This window comes from Gopherus flavomarginatus, chromosome 6 (genome assembly GCF_025201925.1).
Source record: "Gopherus flavomarginatus isolate rGopFla2 chromosome 6, rGopFla2.mat.asm, whole genome shotgun sequence".
Classification (NCBI taxonomy): domain Eukaryota; kingdom Metazoa; phylum Chordata; order Testudines; family Testudinidae; genus Gopherus; species Gopherus flavomarginatus.
Window position 1 is genome coordinate 115,263 of NC_066622.1, and position 16,157 is coordinate 131,419.

A 16,157-nucleotide genomic window follows, 5' to 3' on the forward strand; every position below is an offset into this window, starting at 1 on the left:
TCTAGAGGCAAGCCCATGATGACGGCACCGTCGCGTGACTCGAGCTCGCGATCCAGGTCCCGACGCCTCGGTCGCTTGAGATCCCGCCGCCGCTCGCAGTCCCGGCACCGCTCCCCTCGGCGGTACCGGTCGCACTCGCGGCACCGATCGACCTCCAGACGGTCGCGGTCTGACTCCAGCCGTCGATACCGGCACCGTGACTCGAGGAGCCAGTCTCGCCGTCACTCACCGCGCCGGTCGACCTCCCGGCACCGAGCTGGTGGCAGGTCCCGGTCCCGGTCGACCTCCCAGCACCGCGTCGGTGGCAGGTCCCGGTCTCGATCCCGGCACCGAAGCAGCGGCCGGTACCGTTCCAGATCCCGGCACCGAGACAGAACCCGGTCCCGATCCCGGCGCCGCTATGACTCCTGGTACCGATCCCCGGCACCGAGAAGATCTTCGGTGCCGACCCGCGCAGAACCTTACCAGCCGGGGTCGGCCCCGCCATGGCCTTCTAGGCAGCCGTCGGTGTCTTCCCAAGCAGACAGCGTGTATGCGCTGGGCACCGACAGGCAGGCGGCATTGTTTCAAGATCCTCCGCAACAGGACCAGGGGCCGCAGCAGTGGGGGTTCTGGACCCCCTGGGCATACCATCAAGCCCAGGGCCCCCAACAGCTTCCTGCTAGGCCTGCAACGGCGGAGCACAGGGTGCCGGAGGCTTCGTTGTCTCACCCCCCTCCCTCCCCGGATGGAGAGGAAGGATCCAAGCAGTAAGACCCTGCTCTTGCTCCTGAGACAGAGGCGAGGGCTGAGTGGGACCCCCCACTGGACACTTTCTTGCCGGGGGTCTCCTCATCCTCCTCCCCCGATGAAGCGGTGGCTGGCACCTCCTCCAGTAGCCCTCCCCCGCTGGATCTCAGGGCGCACCAAGACCTCCTTAGGCGAGTAGCTCAGAATCTGAGCCTGCAAGCCGAGGAGGTCTCTGAGATCGAGAACCCTATCGTCACCATCCTCTCATCTGATGCTCCCACCAGGGTCGCCCTACCCTTCATTAGGACGATCCAGGCCAACGCCAATACAATCTGGCAGTCACCGGCCTCCATCCCCCCTACGGCGAGGGGCGTCGAGAGGAAGCACATGGCCCCCTCCAAGGGCTACGAGTACCTCCACGTCCACCCGACACCGTGTTCCTTGGTGGTGCAGTCGGTGAACGAGAGGGAGCGCCATGGACAGGAAGCTCCAGCCCCCAAATCCAAGGAGGCCAGACGTATGGACCTCCTTGGCCGCAAGGTCTATTCAGCTGGGGCCCTTCAGCTCAGGGTTTCAAATCAACAAGCCCTGCTCAGCAGATATGCTTTTAACTCGTGGGTGGCAGCGGACAAATTCAAAGAGCTGCTGCCACAGGAGGCCCGCCAAGAATTTGCGGCCATTTTGGACGAGGGCAAGAAGGTTGCACGAACCTCGTTGCAAGCTTCTTTGGACGCTGCAGACTCGGCTGCCCGCACCCTCGCCTCGGGGGTAACAATGCGCCGTATCGCCTGGCTTCAGGTCTCTGGCCTTCCACCGGAGCTCCAATATACCATCCAGGACCTCCCGTTCGAAGGCCAGGGCCTGTTTTCAGAAAAGACAGACCCCAGACTTAAGAGTCTCAAAGACAATCGGGTCATTATGCGCTCCCTCGGGATGCACACGCCGGGAACGCAGCGCAGACCCTTCCGGCCACAGCAGCAACAACAGCGCAGGCCATACCCCCAGTTCCGCCAACGGCAGGACCTCAATAGGGGCCGTGGCAGGAATGGAAGGCCTAGGCATTCGGGGAACCAGGGGGGGCAGAAGCAAAGCTCCTCTAAGCCCCCGCCTGGGCCCAAGCCTTCGTTTTGAAGGTGCGCCCGAGGGCGCAGTAACAGTTTTCCCCACGGATCCTTCCCCCCCCCCCCCGTTTTCCAACCGCCTTTCGTTTTTCCTCCCAGCGTGGACCCAAATAACATCGGACCGCTGGGTCTTACGCACGGTGCAGACGGGATACCGCCTGCAGTTTATATCATTTCCTCCTTCCCGCCCCCCTTCCTCGTCCCTCTTCAGGGACCCCTCTCACGAGCAATTCCTTCGGCAGGAGGTACAGACGCTCCTCAACAAAGGAGCTATAGAGGCGGTTCCGGAAAACGAGAAAGGCAAGGGGTTTTATTCCCGTTACTTTCTGATCCCCAAGGCCAAGGGAGGCCTCAGGCCTATCCTCGACCTGCGAGAGCTCAACAAATACCTAGTGAAGTTGAAGTTCCGCATGGTATCTCTGGGGACCATTATCCCATCCCTGGATCCGGGAGACTGGTACGCCGCCCTCGACATGCAGGACGCTTATTTTCACATTGCCATTTGGCCACACCACAGACGTTTCCTTCGATTCGTGGTGGGCCGCCTTCACTACCAATTTGCAGTCCTCCCATTTGGCCTTTCTACGGCCCCAGGGTATTTACAAAATGCATGGCAGTCGTTGTGGCACATCTTCGGCGCAGTCGTATCCACGTGTTCCCTTACCTAGACGATTGGTTAATTCGGGGCACGTCGGAACTACAGGTTTGCAGCCACGTCCGCAGGATCACCGGCCTGTTTGCTACCTTGGGCCTCATGATCAACATAGACAAGTCCACCCTGCTCCCCACGCAGAGGGTGGAGTTCATCAGGGCCGTCCTGGACTCCACCGTGGCCAGGGCTCTTCTGCCGTTACCGAGGTTCCAGGCGTTGTCGGCGATCGTTCAGCGATTGCGGGCAGCCCCCTTGACATCAATACGGACATGTCTAACCCTGTTAGGCCACATGGCAGCATGCACATTTGTGACCGGTTACGCTCAGCTCCGCATGAGGCCCCTCCAGTTGTGGCTCATCGCACATTACCGGCCGGCAAGGCAACCGCTAGACATGCTGATCACAATCCCCCAGGGGGTGTTAGATTCTCTCGGCTGGTGGCTAGACAAGTCCGTAGTGTGTGCGGGGCTCCCTTTCCACCCACCTCAGCCTTCGGTGTCCCTAACAACGGATGCCTCAGATCTCGGCTGGGGGGCCCACCGGGGAACCCTGAGAACACAGGGCCTGTGGTCCCCGCAGGAGGTGAAGCCGCACATCAACATGCGGGAGTTGAGAGTGGTCCGCCTTGCTTGTCAAACGTTCTGTTACCAGCTTCGAGGTCGTTGTGTCACGGTGTTTACCGACAACACGACGACCATGTACTATATCAACAAGCAGGGCGGCACCAGATCCTCTCCCCTATGTCACGAGGCGATGCGACTCTGGGACTTTTGTGTAGCCCACTCCATTCACCTCACGGCTTCCTTCCTCCCCGGAGTACGGAACACGCTGGCAGATCGCCTGAGCAGATCCTTCCTATCACACAAGTGGTCCCTTCGCCCGGACGTCGCCCTCTCAATCTTCCAGAGGTGGGGTTATCCCCGTGTGGACCTCTTCGCGTCCGGGGGGAACAAGAAGTGCCAGGCGTTCTGCTCCTTTCAGGGCAGGGAGCCCGGGTCTATAGTGGATGCCTTCCTTATTCCGTGGACGACCCACTTGTACTACGCGTTTCCCCCTTTCCCACTGGTCCACAGGGTCCTTCTGAAGGTGCGCAGGGACAGGGCTTGCGTGATCATGGTAGCCCCGGCGTGGCCCAGGCAACATTGGTACCCCATGCTGCTGGACCTGGCCATAGCCGACCCAGTTCCCCTGCCCCTTCACCCGGACCTGATTACCCAGGAGCACGGGACTCTCTGTCACCCGGACCTGCAGTCGCTGCACCTAGCGGCGTGGTTCCTGCGTGGCTGACCGGTTCTGAACTGCGCTGCTCCACCCCGGTACGGGAGGTACTTTTGGGCAGCAGGAAGCCTTCCACTAGAGCGACATACTCGGCCAAGTGGAAGCGTTTCTCCTGTTGGTGCGTGGAGAAAGGTCTCCGCCCTATGGAAGTTTCGGTGGCCAATATCTTAGACTATGTTTGGTCCCTCAAACAACAGGGCCTGGCGATATCGTCTTTGCGGGTCCACCTGGCAGCTATCTCCACCTTTCACCCGGGTGGGGATGGCCGCTCCGTTTTTTCTCACCCGACGGTGACTAGATTCCTAAAGGGGCTGGAACGTTTATACCCTAACGTCTGATTCCCTGCTCCAACCTGGGATCTTAACCTGGTGTTGTCTCGGCTCATGGGACCCCCCTTTGAGCCGTTAGCTACTTGCTCCCTACTCTCTCTCTCTTGGAAGACTGCCTTTCTAGTAGCTATCACCTCAGCTAGGCGGGTGTCGGAACTCCGGGCTCTCGTGGTAGACCCCCCGTATACAGTCTTCCACAAAGATAAGGTGCAGCTGAGGCCACACCCTGCCTTTCTCCCCAAGGTGGTCTCGACCTTCCACATCAACCAAGAGATATTCCTCCCGGTTTTTTTTCCCGAAACCTCACTCTTCAGGCAGGGAGCAACAGCTCCACTCGCTTGATGTCCGTAGGGCTCTCGCGTTCTATGTGGAGAGGTCCAAACCGTTCCGCAAATCCCCCCAGCTTTTCGTGGCAGTAGCGGACCGCATGAAGGGGCTTCCTACCTCCTCGCAGAGGTTATCCTCATGGGTAACGTCCTGTATCAGGACCTGCTATGAGCTGGCCCACGTTCCTATGGGCCGTGTGACTGCGCATTCTACCAGGGCGCAGGCGTCGTCGCTGGCTTTCCTCGCCCGTGTGCCCATCCAGGAAATCTGTCGGGCAGCGACCTGGTCATCGGTCCACACCTTCGCGTCCCACTACACCCTGGTCCAGCAGTCAAGAGAGGACGCGGCCTTCGGATCTGCAGTGCTCCATGCCGCGACTTCTCACTCCGACCCCACCGCCTAGGTATGGCTTGGGATTCACCTACCTGGAATGGATGTGAGCAATCACTCGAAGAAGAAAAGACGGTTACTCACCTTTGTAACTGTTGTTCTTCGAGATGTGTTGCTCACATCCATTCCACACCCGCCCTCCTTCCCCACTGTCGGAGTAGCCGGCAAGAAGGAACTGAGGAGCGGGTGGGCCGGCAGGGGTATATATCGAGCACCATGGCGGCGCCACTCCAGGGGGCGACCTGCCGGCCCACTGGAGTTGCTAGGGTAAAAAGTTTCCGACGAACGTGCACGCGCGGCGCGCACACCTACCTGGAATGGATGTGAGCAACACATCTCGAAGAACAACAGTTACAAAGGTGAGTAACCGTCTTTTTGCTTTTTTGACCGCCTCTGTGCACTGCGTGGACATCTTCAGAGAACTATCCAAGATGACTTCCAAGATCTTTTTCCTGACTTGTTGTAGCTAAATTAGCCCCCATCATATTGTATGTATAATTGGGGTTATTTTTTCCAATGTGCGTTACTTTACATTTATCCACATTAAATTCCTTTTGCCATTTTGTTGCCCAGTCATTTAGTTTTGTGAGATCTTTTTGAAGTTCTTCACAATCTGCTTTGGTCTTAACTATCTTGAGTAGTTTAGTATCATCTGCAAACTTTGCCACCTCACTGTTTACCCCTTTCTCCAGATCATTAATGAATAAATTGAATAGGATTGGTCCTAGGACTGACCCTTGGGGAACACCACTAGTTACCCCTCTCCATTCTGAGAATTTACCATTAATTCCTACCCTTTGTTCCTTGTCTTTTAACCAGTCCTCAATCCATGAAAGGACGTTCCCTTTTGTCCCATGACAGCTTAATTTACATAAGAGCCTTTGGTGAGGGACCTTGTCGAAAGCTTTCTGGAAATCTAAGTACACTATGTCCACTGGATCCCCCTTGTCTATGTGTGTGTTGACCCCTTCAAAGAACTCTAATAGATTAGTAAGACACGGTTTCCCTTTACAGAAACCATGTTGACTATTGCTCAACAGTTTTTCTATGTGTCTGACAATTTTATTCTTAACTACTGTTTCGACTGATTTGCCCGTTACCGACTTTAGACTTACTGGTCTGTAATTGCCGGGATCACCTCTAGAGCCCTTTTTAAATATTGGCGTTACGTTAGCTAACTTCCAGTCATTGGATACCGAAGCTGATTTAAAGGACAGGTTACAAACCTAGTTAATAGTTCCGCAACTTCACATTTGAGTTATTTCAGATCTCTTGGGTGAATGCCATCCGGTCCCGGTGACTTGTTAATGTTGAGTTTATCAATTAATTCCAAAACCACCTCTAGTGACACTTCAATCTGTGACAGTTCCTCAGATTTGTCACCTACAAAACCCGGCTCAGGTTTGGGAATCTCCCTAACATCCTCAGCGGTGAAGACTGGAGCAAAGAATCCATTTAGTTTCTCTGCAATGACTTTATCTTCTTTAAGCGCTCCTTTTGTATCTCGATCATCAAGGGGCCCCACTGGTTGTTTAGCAGGCTTCCTGCTTCTGATGTACTTAAAAAACATTTTTGTTATTACCTTTGGAGTTTTTGGCTAGCCGTTCTTCAAACTCCTCTTTGGCTTTTCTTATTACAGTCTTGCACTTAAGCTGGCAGCATTTGTGCTCCTTTCTATTTGCCTCACTAGGATTTGACTTCCACTTTTTAAAGGAAGTCTTTTTATCTCTCACTGCTTCTTTTACATGGTTGTTAAGCCACAGTGGCTCTTTTTTAGTTCTTTTACTGTGTTTCTTAATTTGGGGTATATATTGAAGTTGGGCCTCTATTATGGTGTCTTTAAAAAGGGCCCATGCAACTTGCAGGGATTTCACTTTAGTCACTGTACCTTTTAACTTTTGTTTAACTAACCTCCTCATTTTTGTGTAGTTCCCTCTTTTGAAATCAAATGCCACAGTGTTGGGCTGTTGAGGTGTTCTTCCCCCCACAGGGATGTTGAATGCTATTGTATTATGGTCACTATTTCCAAGCGGTCCTGCTATAGTTACCTCTTGGACCAGCTCCTGCGCTCCACTCAGGAGTAAATCTAGAGTTGCCTCTCGCCTAGTGGGTTCCTGTACCAGCTGCTCCATGAAGCAGTCATTTAAAGTATCGAGAAATTTCATCTCTGCATTTCGTCCTGAAGTGAAATGTTCCCAGTTGATATGGGGATAATTGAAATCCCCCACTATTATTGGGTTCTTAATTTTGATAGCCTCTCTAATTTCCCTTAGCATTTCATCATCACTATTACTGTCCTGGTCAGGTGGTCGATAATAGATCCCTAATGTTATATTTTTATTAGAGCATGAAATTTTTATCCATAGTGATTCTGTGGAACATGTGGATTCGCTTAAGATTTTTACTTCATTTGAATCTACATTTTCTTTCACATATAGTGCCACTCCTCCCCCTGCACGACCTGTTCTGTCCTTCCGATATATTTTGTACCGGAATGATTGTGTCCCATTGATTGCTCTCAGTCCACCAGGTTTCTGTGATGCCTATTATATCAATATCCTCCTTTATCATGAGGCACTCTAGTTCACTCATCTTATTATTTAGACTTCTAGCATTTGTGTACAAGCACTTTAAAAAAACTTGTCCCTGTTTATTTGTCTGCTCTTTTCTGATGTGCCAGATTCTTCTTTTATGTGACTTTTATCATCTGATCCGACCCTAACATTATCCTCTTCCGTCCTCTGTTCCTGACTATAACCTGGAGATTCCCTATCATCAGACTCTCCCCTAAGAGAAGTCCGATCCACATGCTCCTCTGCAGCAGTCGGCTTTCCCCCATCTCCTAGCTTAAAAACTGCTCTACAACCTTTTTAATGTTTAGTGCCAGCAGTCTGGTTCCACTTTGGTTTAGGTGGAGCCCATCTCTCCTGTATAGGCTCTCCCCATCCTAAAAGTTTCCCCAGTTCCTAATGAACGTAAACTCCTCCTCTCTACACCATCGTCTCATCTACACATTAAGACTCTGAAGCTCTGCCTGCCTACCTGACCCTGCGCGTGGAACTGGGAGCATTTCTGAGAATGCCACCATAGAGGTCCTGGATTTCAGTCTCTTCCCTAGCAGCCTAAATTTGGCTTCCAGGACATCTCTCCTACCCTTCCCTATGTCACTGGTACCTACATGTACCACGACCACTGGCTCCTCCCCAGCACTACACATAAGTCTGTCTAGATGCCTCGAGAGATCCGCAACCTTCGCACCAGGCAGGCAAGTCACCATATGGTTCTCCCGGTCATCACAAAGCCAGCTATCTATGTTTCTAATGATCGAATCTCCCATTACTAACACCTGCCTTTTCCTAGCAACTGGAGTTCCCTCCCCCGGAGAGGTAACCTCAGTGCGAGCGGCAACCCCAGCACCATCTGGAAGGAGGGTCCCAACTATGGGAAGGTTTCCCTCTGCTCCCATTGACTGCTCTGCTTCGCTGGGCCTTTCTTCCTCCTCAACAGCACAGAAGCTGTCTGAGCGGAGGTGGGACAATTCTACAGTGTCCCGGAAAGCCTCATAAACATACCTCTCTGCCTCTCTTAGTTCCTCCAGTTCCGCCACCCTGGTCTCCAAAGTCCGTACGTGGTCTCTGAGGGCAAGGAGCTCTTTGCACCGACTGCACACATACACCACCCGCCCACAAGGCAGGTACTCATACATGCTACACTCAGCGCAATGAACTGGATAGCCCCCATTCTGCTGCTGAGCTTCTACCTGCATTGTCTCCTAGTTAATGAAAGGGTGGTTTAAAGAAAGAGGTTTTGGAATATTGTTTGGATTATAGATTTTAAGGGGACTACAGGGGAACAGGTAGGACTGACAAGGGACCCCCCCTCCCTTCCAAACTCCCTTGCAAAACTCCCTGTTAGCAGCCCCTGTTCGCAAGCTCCCTGGTTGCTTGTGCGTGGCTTTATAAAGCCCTGGCCTGAGTTAATGCCCCGCCCAATGTTCCACAAAACCAAAGCCCTCTACTCTACACCACTTACTTAGCCAATGATTCACTTCCAGAATCATCTCCTTCCCTCTAGCAATGACTGACTGAAGTCAGATGAGGCAAATGGTGAGGGACTGAATTCCTGTCTTTATATCAGAGTGAACTTACCTCTTTCAAGCGATGCTTAAGGCTGTTTTATATCCTGGCTTTAGGTTTCTAAGGCTTCATACCCAGAACTCCTCCTGATTCATGGCACTAGGAGGGGTCCTGTACAATCTTGCCATTATTGGTGCAAGAGCTTTTCCTATCCATCTGGAACAGCCTCCTTTATGTGTTTTGACTCAGAGACTTGAGTATCTCCACCATCCTTGGTTTTGGGATCTGAATGTGTCTCCCCTCTCTTGCTCTATTTAAAAAAAATAGAATTCACTTTGAGGGGACTGTGTATAAAAGAAGCTATTGGAAAAAGAAACAAATAAAATTAGGGTTGAGAAACTTGTACTGATAGGGAGCAACTATGATAAATATTGGATGGGTGGGTGGAGTTGCAGCAGGGGACTAGGATGAGATTGCTGCGGGTCTGGAATGGGTGTTAGGGAAGTGTGATTTACAGTAATAACATCCAAATCCCGTTGCCTCCAAATCAGATTCTGTTCTTGCTTCTGTCTCCAACCTTCCTTGCAACTTATATATAGCTAAAACCCATCCTATTAGCGGCCCTTGTGGTGAGCTGTTCCAGGGGTGAGTTCCTGTGCTACTGCTAAGAACAAATCCCTGAGCTCTAGCCTTGATAAGAGCTGCTCTGAGCATGTCTGTGATAGGAACCTTCCAAGCTCAAGTGCTTTTGCCAAGTATGGGGGAGGGCATCTTCTCTTGTGGAGGGGACCACCACAGCCATACAGGCATCATCCCCTTGCTGGAAGAAGGAATCCAGTCTCCCTGGAAGGAAGCGGGGCGGGGGGGGGGGGGGGATGGAGAGGTTCAGTGCAATTGGCTAATAGCTTGGCCTTAATTCCATTACATTCTCTCCATTTGCCCTGGGTGCCAGGCCGTGACAGCTTGTGGGCAACTGGCCAAGCTATGAAAGGAGGAACGTGTAAGGCCTTCAGTTTTCACATGCTTTATCAAACTGCAAAGAATAATGTTAGGTTTAACCAGCATCATACAGGCCAGGAGAATCGGGATGCTAACCTTAACTCCTGAAGTGCTGGATTTGTGAGGAGGAATTGGTCTGGCAGGACCATATGAATGAGGTTCTGAGCAGGAGGAGCAGGTCTGATGAGAGAGTTGCGAACAGAGGAGGTGAAGGGTATTCAGGTCTCTGGCCAATGAACTGAATAGTTTCCACTGTACCTCTCTTGTGAAGAAAGGTGACAGTCCCTGGGATGGACATTACTGGACAGCTTTGTATGAAGATGCAGGAGTGGTGAGATGAAAAGAACCCTTTCCCTTCCCCACTTGTCTCCTCAGTGTCAGTCTGGTCAGTAGGAAGCGCTATACTCTGATGGGACTGTTACAGGAGAGTCCCTTAGCAGGGAATGAATGGGTGGTTGAAAAGAGTAATCACAAGGCAGTGGGTCTAACCACCCCACTCTCCTCCTAACATTTGCTTGTGGTGAAGGGAAGAGAGTGACCTTGACCCCATGTGTGGTGTTTGTAAGATATGAGGAAGTGCCAGCCCTGTGAATCTGTGCCTTTGTTAGAACTATCAACCCCTTGGTGAAGGGAAGTGTTAGTGATACAGCCACTGCATTGCCTTGGAGCAGTATGCATGTCTATGGAGTGCTTCCAGACAGCATAGAGAGAGAGTTAAGTACTTGTCAGCTGTTTCTTGGTGAGTCTACCTCACTGGTAGTGAGCTCCATTCCCACGGCTTTTCCTTTCTGACTAGGGCTGGGGGAGGGAAATAATTCCTGGAATGATGCTAAATTGTCCTGAAGTCAGAGAACAGCTCATCAGCCCCCTCTAGCTTTGCTCACTGGACTGGGGGAAATCTGAGCTAATGGATGCTGTAAAGAGAGTGCCAGCCAATGGTTTATATCATTGTTCATTCAACAGCCTTCAGTGAAGTGCTTTGTTGCGAAATAAGCAAAGGTTAGAAATACTTCCTTTCCTAAGGCAGAGAGTGAGAGGGTTTTCAGGGTGTCAGGTCCCTGTGTAGACAGATTGGAATTAACTTACTTTTCAGCTGGAAACATGCTACCAGTGCATGGTGGGAAGTTCTATTCCAGCACTTCCATACACAGTTTACACCTCAGAATAATATAAGACTCCTCTGGCTGAGTCAGTGCAGCATTTGAAGAAGCATTGTTTACCAGAGAATGTGCAAGTCCCTCAACTGCATGAGTCACATTTCTAACTGCAAAATAGAGTATCCTTCATTCCCTAATGTAGACCCTGCCATATTCCTTCACCCCCTTTCAAACCGTTTTCTGGGGTTGTGATCAAGAATTTTGAAATCACTTAGAATTGCAGGCTCAGTTTAGGTGGACAGTTTTCAGGGTTGATAAAAATCAATGATTTAAAAAAAATGTTGAGTTTTATTTAAATTGGGTTTTTTGGTAGTTTTTTTCCTCAAAAAGCATTTTATCTAAAGATTACAGCTCAAAGATATCTCATCATGGAATAGGATTATAAATTCGAATTCTATAGTATGAGACAATATATTCATGTAACGTTTAAGAAAAGTTTTGTAAATGAGTTCCAATACTTCATGGATTAGGGACCCAATTTTATGGTGTTCCAGAGGCTTCTGTATAGATTAAAGTTTAATCTTTCTATCTACCCAGTGGGACTCAGTCCTCAGTCTAGAGGATACCATCAGAGATGCTTACTTTTGCAGTTCTCAAACTGTGGATTGTGTCTCCAGAGATAACGTGCTTGTTAATAACAACAAAAATGTTTTTAAATAAATTTGTAGAGGTGAGAAATAACAGACCTCAACCCTGTTGTTCCTCTGCAAAGTTGTGTACACAGAGTCAATATCTTACCTCTCAAGTACAAAGTTTCAAAAAGTTCAGTGAATAGACGATTGTTGGGGCTGGAATGGGTCTGGACAAGGAGAAGAAGTCTGGAGATAAATGTGAGAAGGGAGGGACAGGCAGTAGAAACAAAAGTGAAACTGTTTGAGCAGCATATTCCAGAAGTCTTGAGGTCTTTCTTAGTGTAGCCTTAATTGATTTGACATCTTCCATACCATTCTCTCACTAGACGGAAAAACCTATAATGGCAGCAGGCTGTAAAAAAGACCCAGTTTGGGAATATTTTGATGAAATTCCTCTACTTGTGCGTAAGACAGGCATGCATGCAAAATGCAAACAGTGCAACAAAGAAACGTAAGGCCTGGTTGCCCGAATGAAACAACATCATAAGAAGTGTTTCTTCTCAGGCGGAAGCTGTGTTCAGATGATGAAAGGAACATGTCTGAACATGCAGGATCTTCAGGTTGTTAAACTTTTTTTATTTCCTACTTCTTTCTTAAGGACTCCCTGTCTTTCTTCTGGACTATTCTTGAATTCTCATGTTTGAGAAAAAAATATAGTTGTTACTCTATGGTACTATCATTTTAGATGCAGTTGTGATAAAAAATAAACAGCTGAAATAGGCAGATCTTCCTTTTACAATTTCACCTTTAAAGTAGTACTGAGTGCCAGGGAATGCAATGAGGAATACTAAATGAACAGTATGGTAATAATAATTAAATAACTGCATTGACTTATTTTATTTAGGAGAATCCATCCTCAACATACAGGATTCTGAAGACTATCTAGCTTCAAGATCACCATTTTCTATAGTTTCAGAGTTATCTGCCAATGATAATGTTTCAGTCACATCATATATGTCACATAGCCACAGTATATCACCTGTAGCAAAAAGAAGAAAAAATCTCCATCATCCAGAAACAACCGTAGATAAGTTTGTAATCTGATGGTTCTTATCACAAAAAGAGGTGATTGATGAAAAAATTGCCCAGTTTGTTTATGCAACAAACTCTCCTTTCCACATGACTGAGAACCCACACTTTCATTAACATGGTTCAGTCATTAAGACCAGGATACAGTCCACCCAATAGAGCAGATGTCGCAGGCAAATTGCTGGATAAAGTGTATGAAAGAGAAATTGAGCAGTATGCAAAAGGTCTAGAGGGTGAAATTGTTAACCTGAGTCTTGATGGGTGGAGCAGTGTCCACAATGATCCTGTTGCATGTGCTTGTGTGACAACAGAAGAAGGGAATGTCTTCCTTACAGAAACAATTGATACATCACAAAATGCACACACAGCAGAATACTTAAAAGAAGTAGCTATAAAAGCTATAACAAACTGAAAAAAATTCAAATGTCTGGTACGCAGCTTGGTCACAGACAATGCTGCAAATGTATCCAAGATGAGGTGAAATTTAGAAGAGTGAAGAGAGTCTCAAGCTAATAACTTAGGTTGCAGTGCTCATTTGATGCACCTCCTAGCCAAAGACTTCAGTGTTCCAGAAGTAAAGGCTAATGTTGAAATTGCAAAATACTTCCATAACAACCTCTTTGCAGCAGCTACTCTGGAAAAAAAAAATGGAAGGAATCAAGCTAACAATTCCACAAGATGTGCAATGGAACTCAGTAGTGGGCTGTTTTGAGCACTATATCAAGAACTGGCCTAATCTGATGACAATTTGTGAACAAAATTGTGAAAAAAAAAATGGCACTTTCAGAGCCAAAGTTCTCAACATGGGGCTTAAGAGAAATGTTGAACTAACTCATGCTGAGTACCCTGAAGCCTATTTCTATAGCCTTGAACAAAATGCAGGGAAATAGCTGTTTTATTGCTGATGCTGTTGAAATTTGGAAGGAACTAAGTGAAATCTTAAAAAGAGAACTATTCAATGGCGGAGAGAAATTACAAGCATTAAAAAAACAACAAATGGGACAAGCACTGTCTCCAGCTCATTTTCTTGCAGATATTCTCAATACTTGGTACCAGGGTCAAACCTTAACTGCTGAAGAAGAAGAGTTGACTTTGACAGGGACATCCAGCAGTAATCCCTCCATAATGCCAGCTATAATAAACTTCAGAGCTAAGGGTGAACCATTCAAGAAATATACATTTGCTGATGTTTTAAAGAAAGCACACCAGTGAACTGGTGGAAGTCACTTAAGCATCTGGATTCAGAGACGACTGAAGTGATAATCTCACTTAACAGCAGTAGCTTCTTCTGCCGGTTTAGAAATAATATTTTCTTCCCTTGGACTAATTCATTCCAAATTGAGCAATCGTTTGGGACCTGAAAAAGCAGGAAAGCTTGTTTTTTTCTTTTCCGGATTATGAACAAACAGAAAAATGAAGGTGAAGATGACTATGTTAGCTGCAGAAGCCAATATTTTAAGTTTCTCATGTTGACCTGGTGACATAGTTGCTTTAATTTTTTGTTTTTGCAGCAAAGAATCCTGTAGCACCTTATAGACTAACAGACGTTTTGGAGCATGAGCTTTCGTGGGTGAATACCCACTTCGTCAGACGCATGCAGTGGAAATTTCCAGGGGCAGGCGCCTGCCCCTGGAAATTTCCACTGCATGCATCTGATGAAGGGGCAGGCGCCTGCCCCTGGAAATTTCCACTGCATGCATCTGATGAAGTGGGTATTCACCCACGAAAGCTCATGCTCCAAAACGTCTGTTAGTCTATAAGGTGCCACAGGATTCTTTGCTGCTTTTACAGATACAGACTAACACGGCTACCCCTCTGATACTTTTTTTTTTAAATATTTCATGTAGCTATTCTAGGTAAAAACAATTTTACCAAAAACCTGATTTTTAAAAAACGTGAATGTTTAACTAAATTCAAAAATTCATATGCTTGTTTTGTTAAAATATTGTATGTTTGCAGTTGAAGAAAAAATCCAGAATACATAACACTGTGTTGGTTTTAGTTTAAATAAAACAATTTAAATGTCTGTCTGATGGTGTTCTCTTCCTAATACAGCACGGCAAGAAAATCCTCCAAATATTAATGATTAACCTGTTGAATTGGAGATTGTTCATCTCCCAATGTTTTCATAAATATCTGCTTCAATGAAATAACCAATCATTCATTTTCTGAGATAGATGTAAAACTAATCTGAAGAGTTTTCAAAATAGATAACTTTAAAAATGTATAGTGTGTACTGTCTAAAAATGAAACCTATGTCTATCTGTGAGTTGTGAAGGATATGTATTAAGGTTATAACAACCAGCAAGAATGCATTTTTATGTAGAAATCCATGATTAAATCGAGTCTTCCTAACTAGTGATTTAAATCATGTTTTTAATCAATTTGTTTTTAAATCAAATCCATCCTGGCAGTTTTGGAATCTTAAATAAGGATAGATATGATGCAAACTAGAAGGGAACTTGCTCATACTTTACAAGGCTCTTCATTTTCCTCTTAAGCATCCAGCATTGTACACTGTGGCTGGAGCAAGAGATTTAACTCTTGGGCTGTTATGGTCTGGTTTTTCATAGGCTGGAATCTGAGGGAAGCACAGAACAGAGGCCACCTCCTATAGCAGATGTAGGTGGGAGCTCACTGTGTCAGGAGCTGCCCCATGGGGGTTGGATTTCATAGATTCTAAGGCCATAAAAGACCATTGTATTCATCTAGTCTGACCCCTTGTATAACATAGGACATAGAACTTCTCCAAAATAATTCCTAGAGGATATCTTTTTAAAAAAAGATATCCAATCTTGATTTAAAAATGGTCAGTGATGGAGAATCCACCACAACCCTTGTTCAGTTGTTCCAATGCTTAATTACGCTCACCATTAAAAACTTCCACCTTATGTACAGTCTGAATTTGTCTAGCTTCAACTTCCAGACACTGGATCACGTTATACTGTTCTCTGCTAGATTGAAGTGCCCATTATAAAATATTTGTTCCCCCATAAGTACTTAAGGTTAAGGGGTGACTTGATTACAGTTTCTTTGTTAAATTAAATAGGTTGATTTCCTTTAATCTATCACTATAAGGCAGGGGTTGGCAACCTTTCAGAAGTGGTGTGCCGAGTCTTCATTTATTCACTCTAATTTAAGGTTTCGTGTGCCAGTAATACATTTTAACGTTTTTAGAAGGTCTCTTTCTATGTCTACAATGTATAACTAAACTATTGTTTTATGTAAAGTAAATAAGGTTTTTTAAATGTTTAAGAAGCTTCATTTAAAATGCAGAGCCCCCTGGACCAGTGGCCGGGACCCAGGCACTGTGAGCGCCATTGAAAATCAGCTTGCGTGCTGCCTTCGGCTCGCGTGCCATAGGTTGCCTACCCCTGCTATAAGGTATATTTTTCTAATTCTTTAATCATTCTCGTGCCTCTTTTCTGAACCCTCTCC

General features: G+C 47.4%; 1 protein-coding gene across 13 annotated transcripts in view; it reads left to right on the plus strand.

Moving 5' to 3' along the window:
• The window catches only part of PLXNB1 (plexin B1), a 244,001-nt gene that overhangs the window by 41,669 nt on the left and 186,175 nt on the right, over nt 1–16,157 (plus strand). For 2 of the 13 annotated variants that reach the window (XM_050959795.1, XM_050959804.1), the window contains exon 2: nt 12,195–12,250. The exons of the other annotated variants lie outside the window; for them this stretch is intronic. The gene's annotated coding sequence lies outside the window, so the exon portion shown is untranslated. The remainder of the gene's footprint in view (nt 1–12,194; nt 12,251–16,157) is intronic. 13 annotated transcript variants of the gene reach the window in all.